The 13,415-nt window shown below is 46.3% G+C and overlaps 1 protein-coding gene across 1 annotated transcript in view; it reads right to left on the bottom strand.

Annotated features, from left to right (window-relative positions):
- Positions 1 to 13,415, bottom strand: part of LOC125437821 (heparan-alpha-glucosaminide N-acetyltransferase-like) — a 133,448-nt gene that overhangs the window by 71,773 nt on the left and 48,260 nt on the right. The window lies entirely within an intron of this gene.

A 13,415-nucleotide genomic window follows, 5' to 3' on the forward strand; every position in this document is an offset into this window, starting at 1 on the left:
GAGGAAGGGCTACAAGCAGAGGTGGGATCCAGCAGGTTCTCACAGGTTCCCAAGAGTAGGTTACTAATTACTTGTGTGTGCCAAGAGGGGGTTACTAATTGGTGATTTTGCCACCTGAGTTTTGCCTTAGTTATGCCCCTCCTCTCAGCAGTAGCGCGCAGAACTTGAAACAGTCTAGCAGGAGGTGCACCGGCGTGCGTGGCAGCCTGCGCCTGTGTGCATTCGTTTCCCGCCCAAGGACCGGTGCAGCGGCTACATCCTTGCCACAGCCCCGCCCAGGAATGCCCACCCACGCCCCCGTCGTGCCCTGCTCAGCCCCATTGGCGCTACGCCACAGTTTGAATCCCACCACCATGGGAACCTGTTACTAAAATTTTTGGCTCCCACCACTGGCTACAAGACTGTGTACCCCTCATTGTTGAATAGTCACTATTTATAAAACTTTTCAGTCCCCCCTTTTGTCACGATGATACTTTCACTCATTCCCTAGAAATGATTCATATGGCTGCCATTAAGTGCACCCCGGTTTGTTTGTTTGTTTGTTTGTTTGTTTATATCTATATACCGCCCTCCCCCGGAGGGCTCAGGGCGGTGAACAGAACATAGATAGAGCACAATAAAACCAGAGACTAAAATCAATTAAATATTAGTTAATTTGGCTCTACATAAATAGAGGCGTATTTACCTAGGGACGAGGGACCCTCTGTCCCTGGGCGCCACTAATCTGGTCATGTGGGGGGTGCAAAATCTCCCCCATGTGACCAGGAAGATGGCAAGACATGGGCGGGGCCGAGGGTGCCCTAGGACACCACCACCCCAGCCTCGCCCCCCCTCCCGGCTCCCAGCCAGCAGTCCCTTCTGCACTCCCCTCTGGGGAGAGCAGAAACGACTGCCGTCCCCCATCCTCCAAGAGCTGCTTTTATCAGCACTGTGCTGTGATTCTCATAGCTTGTATACTTGATGCTTCAAACAGTTAACCCCTTCCAAAATTTGAACAAAAATAGAAATGGAGCAAATAAGCAGGCGAAGGGGAACAGAGGCTCATTCCGCACATGCAGAATAATGCACGTTCAAACAGCTTTCAGTGCTCTTTGAAGCTGTGCGGAACAGCAAAATCCACTTGCAAACAGTTGTGAAAGTGGTTTGAAAACACACTATTTTGCATGTGCGGAAGGGGCCAGAGGGAGCTCAGAAAATGGGGCCAAGGAGGAAATCCGGGGATGGCACAGAGGCGTGGGAAATGTGTTAAAGAGATCTTACAGGCAACTGAAGACATTTCTTTCAAAGGACAGTCATTTTAACCATTTTGAGGCTACAAAAAAAACATTTGGCGGTAAAAACAATGAGGAACTCCACGGAGGAAATACTTTATTTCCTTCCCATGATAGCCAGAATGAAAGGGAAGCTGACCCCAAATGGAAAACTTTACTATTCTTGAAGATGAACTGCCCCTCATAAGTGCTAAGCAAGCACCTTAAATTGGCAGCAGAGAGCCAGACATAAGCCTATTTTTTTTTTCAAAAATGTTTACGCCGTTCCTTCAGAGATCTGCTCGAAGCAGCTCAGAAACAGAACAATGCAAGAAAAGTCACACAGCTGGTAAAACAGATCATTAAAAAAAGAGACAGAACATAAATACAAGCACACCATAACCACCCGGAATGGTGGGGCACGTGCGGACACAAGAGGTTTCCAAACACATACCTCAGTTGGACAACGTACAAACAGGTGTGCGGCATAAGAGGTCTCTCCTTCAATCTGGCCCTGGCCAAATAATATCAATGACAACATCGTGATGCTTTTCAGGAATAGAGGTTTGCATATGCTCCTACAACTTCCTGAAGGACTGGTTAGTACTACCAACTCAGAAAATCCACAACATCCTAGTACAGTGGTGGCGAACCTATGGCATGGGTGCCAGAGGTGGAACTCAGAGCCCTCTCTTTGGGCACGCGCAAACGCATCTAGGCTGGCCTGGGCCACTGGGCTCGATTATTAGCATTAAACCTAAGATCTAGTTTTGGGAAAGCAGTGTAGGTAACCCTGTTAAGCGCTGTTAAACCCCATTGATTTTCATGCGAAGAACTAAAGCATGATCCTTTATCTGGGAGAAAGCTCAGTTGCTGGCAGTGGAGCTTGCTTCTGAGTAAACCCTCCTAGAGTTGTGATTCACGCATTAGAAGAGTTGCTCAGTTGCTTCAAAGCCAGGCCACCAACTACCACCAAGCTTACTCCCGAGTCACGCACGCCTTGGAGCCAACCATTTTTTTTCTAAACTAAAACCTCAGTATTCAGGTTAAATTGCTGTGTTTGCCCTTTTCGATAAATAAGCGGGTTTTGGGTTGCAATTTGGGCACTCGGTCACGAAAAGGTTCGCCATCACTGCCCTAGTACTACCAATGTTTATTGGACACGGGCGATGGGCTTACAGCCGCTGCTGCTAAAAACAGAGATAGCTGAACCTCTATCCCAGTTTTTTTTTTAAAAAAGGGGAAAAAGAACTCAACTCGGTTATACTCGGGTTGCAAATATTCCTTAGTTATTCTGTGCGCCAGAAAACCTGATTTCAAATCCACACTGGAAAAATATATTGTGGATTTCCTTGCAGAATCAGTTATACTGGCATAGCCATCCTTGAACTAATTTCAGTGTCTGATTTTTGCTACTTCATGTGGAGTAGCAAAATTGGTGATAGCCAAATTGGTGACAAACCCCCCCCCCTCAATTTTCACGTGAGAAAACTGCTTGAGAGGACAGGAATTCCCCCCCCCCCCTCCAGCGCCGTTCCAAGACTATCTCCTTTTTAAAAATAAGGCATTGCCCACAGGTGCGGGGAACATAGGCAAACTAGCATAAACAAATGAACAAATATAATGTGTAGTTTGTAGTTTGTCTATCTGGGCAACAACCCTGAAATAATGCACAAGTAGAAGAGTAAAAGTTTGGATTTATACTCCACCTTTCTCTCAAAGTCTCAAAGTGGTCTACAAACTCGTTTCCCTTCCTCTTCTTTCAGCAGACACATTGCAAGGTAGGTGGGGCTGAGAGAGTTTGGAGAGAACTGTGATTGGCCCCAAATCATCCAGCAGGCTTCATGTGTAGGAGCAGGGAAACAAATCCAGTTCACCCAGTAAGAGTCCCCCGCTCATGTGGAGGAGTGGGGAGTCAACCCCGATTCTCCAGATTAGAATCCGCCTTCTCTTAACCACTACCGCACATTGGCTCTTGGTGTGCATTTAATAGCACCTTGACCTTCTGGATAGACCAGTGATCTAGACTGCCTTCCAACTTCACATGATGGCCAACCAGTTGCCCTGGATGGCCAAGAAACAGACCATAGAGGCTGAGACTTTCCCCTGATAGTGCCTCCTGGCAGGGGCATTCAGGGGTATACTTCCTTTGGGTCTGGAGATTCCCTGTAGTCATCTTAGCTAGAGTCCTCTTCTCCACAAGCCTGTAATCCCCCTTTAAAGCATCTACACGAGTGTCCATCGCTACCTCTACCACCAGATCAGCCCACAATTGAATTGCTGGTGGAGTGAAGACATACTTCATTATGTCCACAGTGGGCGATTCCGCACACGAGTAAAATAGGTTCGAGCCAGTTCCCTGAGAAGGGTACTGACCTAGGTCAAAGCCATTGTTGTTCCCCACTGCAACCAGCTTGATCCCAGCTCGGAGGGCGGAATCATCCTCTGCCTCTTCGCCGCTCCGTTCCGATTGGCTACTGTTCTACGGCCATGTTCCGTCTATCCCCACACACATTATTAAAAAAACTGCCACAGGAATGGAGGGACGAAGGTGGCGTTTTTTGATTGGCCAGCTGTACGCATGCCCAAAACACTCAGCTGTGATTGGCTGAATGGGGGACTCCTGGCACCAGAGATTCCGCACTTTACTGGAATCGAGCTGAGTTCGAGCGTGGTTCCCTGAAAAAGTAGTAGTTCCCAACTGGAGTCGGAAATTTGACCGTTACACAGGGCGAAGCTGGTACAAAACCACGTCGATCCCAGTGGTTGTGCGGAGCACTTAGGTCCAACGCAGCTCGAACTTAGGTCAATAACTCAAGTGCGGAATCGACCCATGAGAGCTGGTGACAATGATGGGCCTGAGGGGGCATCCTGAGGCCCATGGCTGGACAGAGAGCTTACTGCTCACCAGAGACACCTGATCCATCAAAAAAAAGACATGTTCCCTTCCTGGCCTTATGCAAGCCCAGTATGACCACATATGAAAAACTGTGCTCCAAAACACTAATTGGTTAAGTCCCTAGTCTCAGTGTTCCATTGGATTCAGAAATCGCACTCATCAAATTACTCAGCAAACATCTGTAGCGATTTCTAGCTTGGACCATGATGTCAGGCAGCAGCTGTTTCAAAGGAAGTCTCTGCTGAAAGAGCATTGACAACAAATAAGAAACATTGCGAAGGGGGGGGGATGGCTAATGCCCAAGGTTTGTTTTGCAATCCCACCCCCCATCCTAGCTGACAGACCCAACACCTCATATAAGCCCGAGAATTAACTGTGGTTGTAAAATTAGTGAACAAGAGTCCTATAAAGTTGCAGGGAGGTTTGTGTTTCAGAATTGGACTGGTGACTTCTCCCTGAGCGAGGGAGTCGTAAAAGACTTCTTTCTTTTTTTAAAAAAAAGGCAATTTTTCGCCATATTAAGAGAACATCCCATATTTCAGACGAAAGAGGTCGTGCCTGTGACACGGTTTCTTCGTGTTCTCATGGCACGATGCATCTGTTAAACAAATGAACACCTTAAAAATACTAGAAACTGGAGAGGAAAATATGCAGGGCTTCCACTTTTCCCATTAAACAAGAAACGCCCACCCACTGTTGAGAAAAGGTGGATCTGAACACAGCAAGGTCATATTTTCTTACTTTTACACAGGGTGGGTGATACCATGGGGAAGGGGGGTCATGAACTTGTGGTAACAATTATTGTGGCTTAAAAGTTCACGTCAGCTATTTCTGAGGTCACTTTTTTTCCCTTCCACATGGAAAACAGTACCTTGGAGGGCAAAAAGGAAAAAAAAATCACAAGGATTTTTGTAGGAGGCTTTCACAAGTTTATAGACTTTCTCTACAAAATCTACACGTTTGGGCCCAGATAATAATCTGGGGCATCCAATGTCATTCTCTTTCTCCAGGTGTGTGGGTCTGATCTGGCTATGTATGAATGAGATAGAACAAAACAACTCAAAAATTCAAAATTGGCACACTGACCTGGATTTGTATGTAGACATCATTTACAATAATTCAAAGCAACATTTTGAGTAAAGTTATTTTTTCATTGTTATTGCACACATGTAAATCCACTTACACTAATGCTAACCTTATTCTAATCTACTATGATGAGAAAATTAAAGAGCCCTTAGGGGATGGGGCGGTCTACAAATACAATAATAAATAAAAATAAATAAAATAAATAAAGTGCATAATATATATAAAGTGCCAGTGTCAATAAATCATATCAAAATACAATTTCATCATTTCGTGCAAGATATAATGACAAGGTCCATATGTGACTTTAAACTAATGAGTTCCAAATTTTTCTTAGTATGTCCATATTTTGTATGGTTTCAAAATGGAACTACACAAATTTTCACCAACTGCATTGACAAACAGTCATTCACAAGTCCATATGAGACCACACTGTTCAATTCCAACAGAAATTTTATATCTCCATTTTTTTTGTAATTCCCAAATTGAACTTCACAACAGAGCTGATATCTCCTGTGCCTTGAGTCCATTCATAGATGGTACATGGAAAAATGAGAATCCTGTATAGAATCGCACCACGCGTCTGAATGCGTTTTCGAAGGTATCTTCCTCAGTATGCCGATTCTCAATAGCTTGATTTCATCCTGGGGTTAACATTCTTCTACAGTGTCATCTTTCCCCTAATGAATGAGAGAAGCTGAGCTTCCATGATCCCGTGTGAACAAAGATGATGATAAGAAATAAATAATAAACCTTATAGTCCAATTAAGAAAGCTGTTAAAATGTACACCCTTGGCGGAGGAAAGCTATTTTAATAGGCCCCAAATCAATATCATTCACGTGTGAGCAGTGGTGGGATCCAAAAATTTTAATAACAGGTTCCGATGGTGGTGGGATTCAAACAGTGGCGCCGCCGCACACACGCACCTCCAGTCCCTGTTGGGCAGGGAGGTTGCTTTAGTAACCCCTTCTCGGCACTCGGAAAAAATTAGTAACCACTTCTAGAGAAGTGGTGAGAACTGGTTGGATCCCACCTCTGCATGTGAGGGTTTGATGCTTTGCAGTTGAAAAATCTGAATTTGTTACTGCTCTATGGGCCTTTCCCCACTTACCTTAAGCCCCGCGCTACTCTCCTCAAGTAGCATGGGGTACAGCTGCACTCCCCACGACAGGGGCAGTGGCAGCGCAGTCGCCCCGATGCTGCCGCTGTTGCGCCCCCTCAGCATGTGGCATCCCTGGCGCTCCTCGAAACGGTGCCTTTTGATGACCCCGCACAGAGTGCGGGGGCGTGGGGACGCCCGGGCGTGCGCCAGGGATGCCGCGGGCTGAGAGCAGCGTGCGGCATAGGGGGGATCGGGGAGAGTGGGGAAACGCCCCCAAACTACACCAGACTAATAGATATAGTTCTAATAAGACACAATGCTAAGACGTCCATCAGCAGGTGAACTCTGCATTTCAGAGTTAAATGTATTTAAGAATGAACAAGCAGCTTGGCATTCAACAGTCCCAAGCATGCCTGTTCAGAATTAAGTCCCATTTTCCTCACTGGGGCTTACTCCCAGGAACAGATAAGATCTGAGTTCAGTGGTACCATTCAGATGGACAAGATTTTCAGGTATACACCAAGCAGCTGGTCAGATCTGGATTGTGGGTTAGATTAAAAAAGCAGACTGGAGAGTAATAAAATGAGAAATGGCAAATCTGGGAAGAAGGACCGCGTCACTGCTTATGGTCAGAAAAATCAATGAGGAAACAAATATAGTACAAAATAAAAGTCAACATAATCAGAAATGGATTTTTAAAATGTAGGAAGTTACATGGAAAAGAATTAGATCTCCAATATCTCCACTAATGTCACCTATGGAGGCTTATTATGAGAAGAATGTGATGAGAAATGCTGATTTTATAACATATGGAGGCATGATAGACATCCAAGGAGAAATGTTAAAGCCTTGGCAAAAAAAATACAACGGCTATTATATTTTCAATTAGCTTCAAGTATAAGAAAGGAAATTAACACAGTAAGAATGTAATAAGGAGGCTGACAGGATTCGAAAAGGTGATTACGTAGCAAAAAGAACATTTAATAGGATGAATTTACACGCTAGTATTTCAACTGGACATAGAAACGGAACAAGTGAAAACAAGCAGAACAAAACATACATGGTTAGATGGGAAACTTCACGGGCAAAAGGTGAAAAATTCACAACCAGTCCAATATTAAGAGAAAATTGGTACAAAATGTTTTATTGGTGGCACATCACTCTAAAGCAGCCATTCTCAACCAGGGTTCCGTGGTACCCTGGGGTGCCGTGAGCATGTCCCAGGGGTACCGCCCCCCCTCACTTTTGTGGTGTCTCCCACCGGTGCCAGCAAGGACATGGAGCTGGCCCATGGGGCAGGGCCTGCCACAAGGTCAGCAGCCACCGCCACCCCCAGTGCTTCCCTTGGGAGGGGAAGGTGGGGGGTGTGGCAAGCAGGGGCAATGGGAGGGAAAGGTGGAGGGTGGCGGCAGGGGTACCGTGAGATATGAAGAGTGAGGTCAAGGGTACCCTGACCTCGAAAAGGTTGGGAAACACTGCCTTAAAGGATATCATAAAGATGGGTAAGAATTACCGGGGAGAGAGAGAGAAGAATAGTGTAATATGAAGGATATTGCTAAAACAATGTATACAAACTAGAACCCAGTCCAGATAGAGGGGCAAACGGGTTGTGAGAGTGGCGGGGGCCTGCACCAGCATGTTTGTCCGCTCCACCAGTTTAAGAGGCAGTGGAGAGAGCAAACATGCCAGCAGGGGGGGCCAAGTTGGGGCATTCCCGGGGTGAGGCCAACTTTAGTCAACTACCACTGGGGTTTTGGCCTGGGAACACACCCCCTCCATAGCACAGACTTACATCACCAGAAAGTGTGGTGTAAGTCATTTAGAGCAATGGGTTTTTTTTCCAAGTGGCTGGCGTGGGGGGTTGTTTTCTTGAAACCCCCTTGGAAGTGGCGCAGGGGCAAAGGGGCAGCACCGACCCCCGCTACCGCATACTTTAGATTGGGCTACCCTCTTTCAATAGCCTTCATAATATATAATATATCAAAAAGGGGCTTAGAGGGAAATAGACAAACTATTAATTATGTCATGAAAGATGACAACAATATGCCAATAGAAGTATTATTTTGTGAGGGAAAATTCTAGAGATTTATAGCAGTAATCATTCAGTAAAGTTTTTTTTTAGTAAACCTGTTTTGGATTATCAGAATTTACATCAATAATAGCCGTTATTCGGAAATTATGTATTGATTTTTATATATTGCATGCACCATTTTGTTTCCTCTCTTAGTTTTTAGAACTGACAGAGGGCCTTTACCCACTTACCTTAAGCCCCGCGCTACTCTCCTCAAGTAGCGTGGGGTCCCCCGGCACTCCCCATGACAGGGGCGGCGACAGTGCAGCCGCCCCGACACTGTCGCGCCCCCTCAGCGCGCGGCATCCCTGGCGCCTTTTGATGACTCGTGGGGATGCCCGGGCATGCGCCAGGGATGCCGCGCGCTGAGAGCAGCGTGAGGCATAGGGGAAATCGTGGAGAATGGGGAAATGCCCTGTGACTATGCTTTGATTCTGTGTTCTTTTTTTTTGCTCTGTTAATTTCTATCCTTAAACAAATAAATTAAAAAAAGAGTTTCCAGGCACAAGTATTCAAGAGGCAAAGCTCTCTTCATTAGACACATTATAGTGGAAAACACACAGCACTGTTATTATCTCTGGTTTGAGAGTCCTCTTACACATGGGGAAAATGAGCAGAAAATTTTTGCTTTGGAAGAAGAAGAGGAGGAGGAAGAGGAGTTTTGATTTATACCCCACCTTTCTCTCTTGTAAGGAGTCTTGAAGTACCTTACTAGTTCCTCCCCTTGCCCTCCCCACAACAGGCACTCTGTGAGGTAGATGGGGCAGTGAGAGTTCAGAAAAAACTGTGACCAACCTAAGGTCACCCAGCAGGAATGTAGGGGTGGGGAAACAAATCTGGTTCACCAGATAAGCGTCAATCACCCATGTGTAGGAGTGGGGAATCAAACCTAGTTCTCCAGACTAGAGTCCACCTGCTCTTAACTACTACATCACATTGGCTCTCCTAGTGGTGAACTCAATGGCTCCCCCCCCCTTTTTTTTGTTTACCCAAAGCTGCAGAAGGGAGTTTAAATTATTTTCAGTTTTTGAGATTCAGTGTGGTGTAGTGGTTAGAGTTACCAACTAGGATCTGGGAGACCTAGTTTTGAATCCCTGCTCTGTCACGTAACTTTGCTGGGCAACTTTGAGCCCAGCCATGTATTTTCAGCCTAGCCTAGCCTACAGGATTGTTGTTGTGAGGAATGCAAACTGCTTGGGTCTGAATTGAGGGGAAAAACAAGGTATAAATAATTTTCGATCTGCCTCCAAGTGGCTCATGGTAGTATATATGGGCCTTTCCCCACTTCAAAAGTGAAAGTGGAGGGGACCCCTGCTCCGTGTTCGGCGTGCGGTTTCAAAAAGGTGTACTTCCGACCAGGATCCGAAATGTCGCGCGCTGAGGGGTGGGAGGAGCGGCAGAATCGGGGTGACTGCGTTGTCACTGCGTTGTCACTGCTGGTGTAGTGGGGAGTGCTGCAGGACCCCAGGGTATTTGCTGTGAGGAGCGTGCATCTAATGGTGGGTGGGGAATTAACCTATGATTCCACTTCTCCTATTTTATTAGAACAATAACCCAGTCATGTAAATCAGCGTGACAAATCTTTGAAGGCATTTCAGTCCATTCCATTGTCAGACAGTAGCAGATGTCTGATAAGTGGCTGTATAGCCTTGCAGGGTCAGTGTTATGCCATCTGAAATTCTCAATGAAAGAAATCAAAAACGTAGCATATTCAGATAGACACGGCCCTTGTAAGGTGGGTTGAATTGAAACTAACCAACATGCTCTATGATTTGGAAATTCAAACAAAGTATCCAAGCCCTAATTTTGTGAATGGGACAGACTTTCTGATTCTGCAAAGTTCTTCTTTCTCTTGAATAACTCCAATCTTGAAATAAGTGAGAAAGCCGCAAAGTTTTTTGCGAGATGCTGTAAAGCTGCACCGAGATAAGATCGGGAGATAAGCTGTTGTTTACTTTTTCTATCTGTCATTTGCAATTATGGCTTATCCTGAATTTTGTTTGTAGTCTGATCATAATTAGTTGGCATGTTTTATTTGCCAATAAAGGTATTCTGCCTGCCTGCCTGCCTGCCTGCCTTGCAGCAAGTTAGCAGAACCTACATAGCTGTGTAAGGAGTGAAATAAACGGATTCTTTAGGAAAATTAATGGTTCTGAAGGTTCTCAGGAAGTGGTGTGGTATGCATGAAATGCAGAGGCATAGCTCCAAGGGGATGGGATGGGGCACGATGCACCAGGGGCGCACCCCTGTGGGGGTGTGGCAAGGGCGTGGCATGGCGGGGGCGTTCCAGGGTGGGACAGGGGCGTTCCAGGGTGGGACAGGGGCGTTCCAGGGTTGGATGGGGGTGGAGGACACATATTATGATTACAATAGCCTACGTATATTTAAGTTCTTTGAAGATGGCAAAAAAGTCAGCTGGGCCACACTTGTGACCTTTAAGGATAAGGGAGCATCAAGAATCACCCCTAGACCAGTGATGGCGAACCTTTTCAAGACCGAGTGCCCAAACTGCAACCCAGAACCCACTTATTTATCACAAAGTGCCAACACAGCAATTTAACCTGAATACTGAGGTTTTAGTTTAGAAAAAACCGGTTGGCTCCGAGGTGTGCGTTACTCAGGAGTAAGCTTGGTGGTAGTCGGTGGCTTTGCTTTGAAGCAACCGTGCAACTCTTCCAACGGGTGAATCACGACCCTAGGAGGGTTTGCTTAGGAGCAAGCCCCATTGCCAGCAACCGAGCTTACTCCCAGGTGAAGGATCGCGCTTAAGTTCTTTGCATGAAAATCAGTGGGGTTTAAACAGCGCTTAACAGGGTTACCTACACTGCTTCCCCAAAACTAGGTCTTAGGTTTAATGCTAATAATTGAGCCCAGTGGCCTAGGCCAGCCTAGATGTGTGTGGGGCACTCTGTTGGTGCGTGCCCACAGAGAGGGCTCCGAGTGCCACCTCTGGCACCTGTGCCATAGGTTCGCCACCACTGCCCTAGACTCTTGACAGTCAGCATGGGGGTTAGCTGCATATTGTCAGGTGGAAACTTTCACTGGCATATGAGCAAACATGTTCTCTTAACATCACCCTCGCCATGCGGTCATCCAAGATAGTAAAGATAACACCAAACCAGGGAGTGGCAGTACAATTAAATGCAAATACAATTCACACCCCTGCTGCATACAAAAAGACAACCAATTAAATATTTATTAAATGTATAATAAAGTGTCACAGTGCATTTAAAAGCAATAACCTCCTACTGTATAAAGTATTTAAATTACAATAGAACTCAAACCACAGGAAGAAAAGAACATCTCACTTTAAGACAACTTCTCTTAATATTATAAATATTATAATATTATTATAAACAAGACGTTGAGAATTAAGCATAATTAGTCCAAAGGTGAACAAGACTCTGGAAGCCAAGCACAAGTGATAAAATGTCCGCTTTCAAAGATTTTTCTTCAAGGTGCAAAGCCTCTTTATCAACGTCGCTTGTGTTGAATCACATTCCTGTGCTTTCTTGTGTTTGAGACTGCAAACTGTCCTGATAAACAATGTGACTTGTGTTGCCAAAGGCTCTCAGGACTGGAATCACTGGGGTGCTGTGTGGTTTCCGGGCTGTATGGCCATGTTCTAGCACAGTGGTGGCGAACCTTTGGCACTCCAGATGTTATGGACTACAATTCCCATCAGCCCCTGCCAGCATGGCCAACATAAGAACATAAGAACAAGCCATGCTGGCAGGGGCAGATGGGAATTGTAGTCCATAACATCTGGAGTGCCAAAGGTTCGCCACCACGGTTCTAGCAGCATTCTCTCCTGACATTTCGCCTGCATCTGTGGCTGGCATCTTCAGAGGATCCTCTGAAGATGCCAGCTACAGATGCAGGCGAAACGTCAGGAGAGAATGCTGCTAGAACACGGCCGTACAGCCTGGAAACCACACAGCACCCCAATGTGACTTATGTTGAATCACATTCCTATATGTTTCTGGCAGTAATACCACAAGGAGTCTTGGCAAGCAATGCCCTGGTACATGAGCAAACATGTTCTCCTAACATCACCCTCGCCATGTTGCCATCCAAGATAGTCCCAGCAAGGTAGTCCCAGCACCTCCCCCTTTCCCCCGTCTATTTCTCCATCCTACCAGGTGGGGCCTGGAGATCCCCCAGAATTTCAACTGAGCTGCAGACCAGAGATATTAGTTCCCCTACAGAAAACGGCTGCGTTGGAAGGTGAACCCTGTGGCATTATATCCCACTGAGGTGCTGCCCTCCCCAAAGTCAGCCCTCCCCGTGCTCTACCCCCTTGCCACCAAATCTCTAGGAATTCTCCAACCTAAAACTGGCAATTCTTTGTGAATCTTCGAAGAGCTCATTTCCCCTTGGTTGCCATTTTGTGTGATGAGAATAGTATGGTTTCAGGGATCCGACAGAACGCTGGGCAGACTGCGTTAGCTACAAAACATTTGATGCACAAGCAGTGGTGGGATCCAAAAATTTTACTAACAGGTTCCCATGGTGGTGGGATTCAAACTGTGGCGTAGCGCCAATGGGGCTGGGTGGGGCACAACGGGGGTGTGACCGGGCATTCCGGGGCAGGGCATTCCTGGGGGGGGGGGCTGTGGCAAGGACGTAGCCGCTGCACCAGTCCTTGGGCGGGAAACGAATGCACGCAGGCGCAGGCTGCCACGCACGCCGGTGCACCTCCTGCTAGACTGCTTCAAGTTCTGCGCGCTACTGCTGAGCGGAGGGGCGTAACTAAGGCAAAAATCACGTGGCAAAATCACCCATTAGTAACCCCCTCTCGGCACACACAAATAATTAGTCACCTACTGTGGAGACAGGGCAGAATGTCTATAAATTTGTATTTGATTAAGGAATATGGAAATTCATATGAACCAAAGATCCTAAGAATCAAAATGGGTGCTTCTGTATAAGTGACTAGAAGCCTGCATGTTTGCAGCAGGTCAAAGGAATGTCAGACCTGCATGCCCTAGGGAAATGTCTCTCTTTGG

This window comes from Sphaerodactylus townsendi, linkage group LG08, assembly GCF_021028975.2.
Source record: "Sphaerodactylus townsendi isolate TG3544 linkage group LG08, MPM_Stown_v2.3, whole genome shotgun sequence".
Lineage (NCBI taxonomy): Eukaryota > Metazoa > Chordata > Lepidosauria > Squamata > Sphaerodactylidae > Sphaerodactylus > Sphaerodactylus townsendi.